Raw genomic sequence first — 8386 nt, 5'->3', positions numbered from 1 at the left:
CCTAGAGGAGAAAATAGGCAGGAAAATCTCAGATATTCCATGCAGCACTATTTTCATCTATACATCCCCTCAAGCAAGGGATATAAAGGAAAGTATAAACAAATGGGATTACATCAAATTAAAAAGCTTCTACACAACTAAAGAAAACATCGACAAAATGAAAAGGGAACCAACCTTATGGGAAAACATAATTGCCAATAATACTTCAATCAAAAGTTTGATCTCCAAAATATATAAAGAATTCACACAACTCCACACCAGGAAGACAAAGAATCCAATTAAAAAATGGGCCAAGGACCTGAACACACACTTGTTCAAGGAGGACATACAGAGGGTCCAGAGACATATGAAAGGATGCTCAGCATCACTAGCCATCAGAGAGATGCAAATTAAAACCACAATGAGATACCACTTCACACTGGTCAGAATTGCCACCATAAATAAATCAACAAGCAAGTGCTGGCAAAGTTATGGAAAAAAGGGAGCCCTAGTGCACTGTTGTTGGGAATGCAGACTGGTACAGCCACTGTGGAAAACAGTATGGAATTTCATCAAAAAACTAAAAACGGAACTGCCTTTTGATCCAGCATCCCACTTCTAGGACTATACCCTGAGAATCCTGAATCATGAATTCAAAGGAACCTATGCACCCCAATGTTCATAGCTGCATTATTTACAATTGCCAAGTACTGGAAACAACCTAAGTGCCCATCAATAAATGAATGGATGAAAAACTGTAGTACATTTACACAATGGAGTACTATGCATCAGAAAGAAAGAACTCCTACCATTCTAGACAGCATGGATGGAACTGGAGAATACTATGCTAAATGAAATAAGCCAGACAATGAGAGACAAATACCATATGATCTCATCTGTAAGTGGAATCTAATCAACAATACAAACCCATGAGCAAAATAGAACCAGAGACATGGAAATAAAGAACAACCTGACTGTGTCCAGAGGGGTGGGGGGAGGGGAATACTGGGGGAAAGAAGGGTAAGGGGTAAGTCATGGAACATGAATAGAGGACTCATGAGCATGGAGAATGGGGGAGGGGATCGACTGTAGGCATGGGGTGGGACAGGGCAGGGGAGAGCAATGGGGAAAAGGCAGGACAACTGTAATTGAACAATAAAAAAAGAATTGAAAAACAGGCATTTAGTGTTAATATTCAGAATGTTAAAATAAACTAAAATGTATAGCCAATATATACACTGCCTTTACAAGGGGTGCTATTAAAATAATTTTTAAAGAAGCAATACAGTCTATTAATTTGTACAAAATGATAACTCCCTTAATGATTATTCAACAAGAAAGATTAAATAATTTGAAATTGCATCTTTTCAATTTCTGTTGTATCTTTTAAATTATTATTTAAAGCCTTAATTCTAATATGTAAAAAAAGAATAACAATATAGTTATCACTAATAACAAAGAAATTGTAAATACTGTAATTTTTACAAAAAGTTTCAGTAGACCACCAGAAACCATCAGTTAAACAAGAGTCATAATTCTCTCTAGAAAAATTTCTATTCTAATCATGTCAGACATGATAAAGAAAATATAAGGGACTGAATTGTTTGCTAAATACATTAAAGCATATCACATAATACAGAATTTGTCACATTCAAATGTAATAAAACATTAAATTTTTATCCTGAGATAAATAGGATAGTACTAGATTCACAATTTTTTGAAAAACTTTAGAAAGTAAATGTGAGAAACTATTGTACTGATCTTCTCTTAGTGGAAGTTAGCCTAATCTCCTTTGAGTATCACCAAACATCCCAAAATATTTCCAAAAAATATCTGTGATATATTTTTTCTGTTTAAGTATATTTTATTGATTATGCTATTACACTTGTCCTATTTTTTCTCTCCTTTATTCCCCTTTACCAGGCACACCCCAACCCTCCAGAATTCCCCACCTTAGTTCCTGTTCACAGGCTGTACATATAAGTTCTTTGACTTCTCTGTTTCCTATACCATTCTTACCCCCTCCCTGTCTATTTTGTACCTACCAATTATGCTTTTTATTTCCTGTACCTTTCCCCCACATTCTTCCCCCTCCCCCTCCCCACTGAAAAACCTCCATGTGATGTCTATTTCTCTGATTCTGTTCTGTTCTAGTAGTTTGCTTAGTTTTTGTTTTCTTTTTTCCATTTTTAAAAATATATTTTATTGATTATGCTATTACAGTTGTCCCATTTTCCCCCTTCACTACCCTCCACCCTGGCCACCCCCTCTGACCCACATTCCCCCCTTTAGTTCATGTCCATGTGCCATAAGTTCTTTAGCTTCTACATTTCCCATACTATTCTTGCCCTCCCCCTGTTTATTTTCTACCTATTGTCTATGCTACTTATTCTCTATACCTTTTCCCCCTCTATGCTCCTCCCAAACCCTGCTGCTAACCGTCCATGTGATCTCCATTTCTGTGGTTCTGTTCCTGTTCTACTTGTTTGTTTAGTTTGCTTTTGTTTTAGATGTGGTTGTTACTGTGAGTTTGATTTCATTTTTTACTGTTCATATTTTTTATCTTCTTCTTAGATAAGTCCCTTTAACATTTCATATAATAAGGGCTTGGTAATGATGAACTCCTTTAACTTGACCTTATCTGAGAAGCACTTTATCTGCCCCTCCATTCTAAATGATAGCTTTGCTGGATAGAGCAATCCTGGATGTAGGTCCTTGCCTTTCATGACTTGGAATACTTCTTTCCAGCCCCTTCTTGACTGTCATGTCTCTTTTGAGAAATCAGCTGACAGTCTGATGGAAACTTCTTTGTAAGTAACTGTCCCCTTATCTCTTGCTGCTTCTAGAATTCTCTCCCTCATTTTTACCTTGGGTAATGTAATTATGATGTGCCTTGGTGTGTTCCTCCTTGGGTCCAACCTCTTTGGGACTCTCTGAGCTTCCTGGACTTCCTGGAAGTCTATTTCCTTTACCAGATCGGGGAAGTTCTCCTTTATTATTTGTTCAAACAACTTTTCCACTTGTTGTTTTTTCCTCTTCCCCTTCTGGTACCCCTATAATTTGGATGTTGGAATGTATAAAGATGTCCTGGAGGTTCCTAAGCCTCTCCTCATTTTTTTAAATTCTTGTTTCTTCATTCTTTTCTGTTTCATTGTTCCTGTCTTCCTTCTGGTCCATTCCCTTGATTTGAAACCCAGTTTTCTTTCCATCACTATTGGTTCCATGTGCATTTTTCTTCATTTCACTTATTGTAGCCTGCATTTGTTCATATAATTTGTGACCAAAATCAACCAATTCTGCGAGCATCCTGAACACCAGTGCTTTGAACTGTACATCTGATAGGTTGGCAATCTCTCGTTTGCTTAAAAGTATTGTCTGATGGGCTTTTAATCCTGTTTGAGCAATCTTCCCCCCCACCCTCCAACTTTGATCTGGTCAGCGCCTGTTGTGTATGAGGGGCAGAGCCTTAGTTGTTCACCAGGGCAGGGCACCTCAGTGACTGGGTTGTGATTTTGTATGTGGGGGCGGGGTCCAAGAGGGAGCAATGGCACTTGTTCCGCTCTCTAGGACTTCAGCCCCCTCTGCCACTTCCCACAAGCAGATTGGGTCCTTCTGGTGCTGGCTCCTGTGCGGGTGAGCTTGTGTACTTTTTAGGACTCTGTGGGTCACCCCAAGGAGCTTTCCTGTGAGGCTGAGAGATTCTCCCGGCCTCAACACCCACAGGTGATTTCAGTTGGTGATTTTAGGCTTTCTTCCCGGGCACTGGGTCCCTGGGTGGCTCGGTCTGTGTCACTGCTCATTTTTGCCTAGTTTATCTGTGCATGAATGTGTGACTACAGACAGCCAGCTGCCTTGTGCCCCTCACTGGGTCTCCTACCGTGTCCATCAGCAGCCCCTGCGCTTCTGGGGCCCGCCAACTGCTGCCGGTGCCCTGTGCACCCACATCTGCCCATCACCGCTTTTTCCTGCCGGGACCCCTCAACCCCTCTCTGTAGGCCTCCAACTCCACCCCTCCTTACTGGTCTGGATGAATGGTTGTCAGACTTTTGCTCCGTTCATTTCTCTCAGTTCTGGTTATTTTTTTGTTTCTAAATTTTTGTTGTCCTTAGTTTTGGTTGTGCAAGGAGGCAAGGTGCGTCTACCTACACCTCCATCTTGACCGGAAGTCCTGTTTTTTTTATTTGAGGTTCATTTGTTGATAGTTGTGAGTTTGTTGTCATTTTACTGTTCATAGTTTTGATCTTCTTCTATTCCTTAGAAAAGTCCCTTTAACATTTCATATAATAAGGGGTTGGTGATGATGAACTCCTTTAACTTGACCTTATCTGGGGAACACTTTATCTGCCCTTCCATTCTAATTGAAAGCTTTGCTGGATAGAGTAATCTTGGATGTAGGTCCTTGCCGCTCATGACTTCAAATACTTCTTTCCAGCCCCTTCTTGCCTGCAAGGTTTCTTTGAGAAATCACCTGCTAGTCTCATGGGAACTCCTTTGTAGGTCACTCTCTCCTTTCCTCTTGCTTCTTTTAGGATTCTTTCTTTATCTTTGATCTTGGGTAACTTAATGGTGATGTGCCTTGGTGTGTTCCTCCTTGGGTCCAACTTCTTTGGGACTCTCTGAGCTTCCTGGACTTCCTGGAAGTCTATTTCCTTCACCAGATTGGGGAAGTTTTCCTTCATTACTTGTTCAAATAAGTTATCAATTTCTTGCTTTTGTTCTTCTCCTTCTGGTACCCCTATGATTCTGATATTAGAGCATTTCAGGTTGTCCTAGAGTTTCCTAAGCCTCTCCTCATTTTTTTGAATTCTCATTTCTTCATTCTGTTCTGGTTGGATGTTTATTTTTTTCCTTTTGTTCCAAATCATTTATTTGAGTTCTGGTTTTCTTCTCTTCACTGTTGGTTCCCTGTATATTTTCTTTTATTTCAGTTTGGGTAGTCTTCATTTGTTCCTTCATTTTATAACTGAGCTCAGTCAGTTCTGTGAAAATCCTGATCACCAGTGTTTCTAACTCTGCATCAAATAGGTTGGCTATCTCTTTGTTGCTTAGCTCTTTTTATGGAGTTTTGATCTGTTCTTTATTTGGGCCATATTTCTTTGTCTTGGTTCATGTATTATATTGTAAGGGGGTGAAGACTTAGGTATTCACCAGGGTAGTTGGTATTCAACCCTCTTTGTTGCGTTGTGTCTGTGGGGGAGGGGTCAGAGACAGAATAATTCTACTCAGTTCTTCTGCTGTAGCCCCATTTTCCAATGCACTCCCTCGAGTGAGACTGTGAGTTTCTCCCACCATGGTGATCTCCACAGTAGTTTACAGCTAGCTTTGAGTCTTTGGTTTCCTGTTCAGCAAGCCCTGCCTTGCCATGAGTCCTGTCAGCCAGCTCTGCCTCACCTGAGGGGTCTGCTGCCCTGCCTCGCATCCTCTCCCCTCAGCTGCCCATCTCTGCCCCTCCTGACCTCTTACTGATCTGGGTGAATGTTTCCTTAACTCATAGGTTGTCAGAGTTCCATGCAGTTTGATTTTCTGGCACTCCAGGTTGTTTATTGTTTTTAGATTGGTTGTTATTCTTCTATTGGTTGTGTGTGAAATGAAGAGTGTCTACGTATGCCTCTATCTTGGCCAGAACTCTCTCCCAATTTTCTCTATAGTCTGCTTACAATCCTAGTTAAGGTTTCCTTCTCTTTGTTCTAATAGCTATCACATTCACATGTTCTATGAAGCATTGTCTTATTTTCATTTATTTAGCATAATAAATAATTTAATAATATGATCTATTATCACTATAGCCATTAAATAAATCATTATTTAAAAAACTATATTGGCATAAGATCATTTCTGAAGGCAGATTTTTAGACTATAAGCTCAAATTTAGGCATTTTTATTTCTATTACTGCTGTATTTAAAATTAGTGCTGCTAGGATGGAAGATGGCGGCTTTACTCCAGGCAGCGTTTTTCTCGGCTTCTGTGAAGAGGGGGGAAACTCGCGGATCAGTGGAGAAACAGAGCAAGTGGGCCAGGTTACCGAATCACTTTTGAAAGCAGGACATCAAAAATTATTGCACTCGCTGGAAAACCAGATGGTAAGGAGATGACTACAGGACAAAAGGGGCCCAGGGATCAGCGCAGGGTCTAGGGGTGGGCAGACCCCAGGCCTGCCCGGCGCTCCGGATTCTGCCCCAGGGCGCCCAGGAGAGGGAAGTCGCTGCTCCCTCCCCTGAATACCAGGGGTGAGCAACTCCAGGGGAGAACGTGTTGCTAAAAGGAACAGATTGGCCGGTTGGACTGGGAAAAAATCGCCCAGGGACTATGAACACCACCTGCCCAGAGACCTGGGAGGAGTGAGGGACTCTAGCCAACAGGACCAGGGGGAGCCTAGAAGGGCGCCTGCACCCCTAGACTGGTGGAAGTGCAGATCGGTGGAGAGTACAGAACCGGGACGCACTCTGCTCTCGCCCCATAGGGAGACCTGAATTGCGCGCTGCGATCCCCGGAGGGATGTGGCACTTGGTGCATTCCTACAGTGGTGGCTCAGAGATTTCCAGCCAGCCTGACCGGGGGAGCAGGGAAAGGCACCAACACCCAGTCGGAGTGCGGTTCCGCGGGCAACACGGAGCTGGAAATGGCTTGGCTCGTGCACCGTCAGGATGACTGACTCTCGGGAGCTTTGATCCTGGAAGGGTCACAGGGAGGCGCTTAGGGCTATCCTAGACCCCAATTCTCAAAAGTTTGGGGGAGGGGCACGCCTTTTTACGATCCCCAGGGAGGGCACAGTGAATCCCAAAATGTCGCGGGTGCCTCCTGAGATCATAGAGGTGGAACCCTGCAGGACCCCGGAGTCCCAAAGAACGTGGAAGTGAGATCCAAAGAGCCAGTGTGTTCGGGAGTGCCCAGGCTACCTGACAGACCTGCTGAGATCTGGCTGGGAGAGAGAGAAGCATTTCAAAGGTCCCTCAGCCAGCTGAAGCCAGCAAGATCAGAAAAACTGGTCTGGCCAGTTAGAAACCAACAAGAGAGTTCCCCCCCTCCCTTTTTTTTTGTTTTTGTTTTTTTGTTTTTGTTTCTTTTGGGGTTTGTTTGCTTTAGTTTGGTTTCTCTGGCTGTTGTTGGTTGATTGATTTTATCTTGTGTTTTATGTGACATTTTATTTTTCAATTCTTATTATTTTTATCTCACAATCCATTATGTTTCTCTTCCATTCATCCTAATATTATTCTTTCCACTCCAAATTTATTTCTCCTGCACTACATCTTCTGCTTTTCTTTCCTTTTCTTTTTAATCTTACAAGTTACTGTAAATTTGTATTATCTTTTTCTTACTTTTACGACATTTTTATTTTAATAATATTTTGGTATTCTTTTTCTTTCTGTATAATTTTCTTTGCTTGGCTGGTTATACTGTCATTTGATAGGTTCCCCCTGGTATCTCAGTGAAAGGTGTTGATAAGTTACTATCCTTCATCTGTGTTCCTTTAATACACCTCTCAAGGTTCGTTACTCTTTATTGTTGTTATCTAGACCTCATCAATTCTGCCACAAGACTGTCACTTTACTATTACTACTAGTAAGACCTAGTCTATACAATTGTAATTGCTTCTCAATACCCCTACCTGATCTCAGCCCACTTTGTAATTTTCTGAACTATACTATTGTGAGGGTTCTCTCTATTCTTTTACTCACTACTCCTATATACTAATCTTTAGTCCAACTCTACCTTAGAATCTGACCTCCCACAGCCTCGCAGCTTTCTAGATCCAACTAACAATCCTCTCTTCCCCAATAAGAGTCTTACCTTCTTTCCATCCTTTCTAAAATGTGGATAGTGGGGTGGAGGATCACGGTTAACACTATAAGGAGCCAAAGGATAACCCATCTCTTCTCTACTGGCTGCTAAAGTAAATATCATAGTATACTGTCTTGCTGTATTAAACCATTTTGCCTTACTCCTCCAACTGATCACAAAAAAGAATAGGGGGAAGCTGTGAGCACCAGGATACACGAAGGAGATTGCACCACTGAATCTCACAAATATTCTACCACAGAATGAACAATGAGAAAACAACAATGAGAAAACAAAGAAACAACCCCCAATTGAAGGGAAACGAGGAAGCCTCAGGAAAAATGCTAAATGAAATAGAGGCAACTCAACTATCAGACAGTTAGTTCAAAACAATGATTACAAGGTAGTTCAATGAACTCACAATGAGCTTTCAGATATTAGAGGGAAGCTACAATGAACTCACTGCAAATTACATAAACATGAAAAAGGAAATAGAAACTCTCAACAAAGGTCAAGGGGAAATGAAGAATACAATTTCTGACCTGAAGAACACAGTAGAAGGAATGAAAAGCAGGATCCATGAAGCAGAAGATCGGATTAGCGAGCTGGAGGACAAAGTAGAAAACAACA

The sequence above is a fragment of the Phyllostomus discolor genome, chromosome 1 (genome assembly GCF_004126475.2).
Source record: "Phyllostomus discolor isolate MPI-MPIP mPhyDis1 chromosome 1, mPhyDis1.pri.v3, whole genome shotgun sequence".
In the NCBI taxonomy this organism is placed as follows: domain Eukaryota; kingdom Metazoa; phylum Chordata; class Mammalia; order Chiroptera; family Phyllostomidae; genus Phyllostomus; species Phyllostomus discolor.
This window is presented reverse-complemented; position numbering follows the sequence as displayed.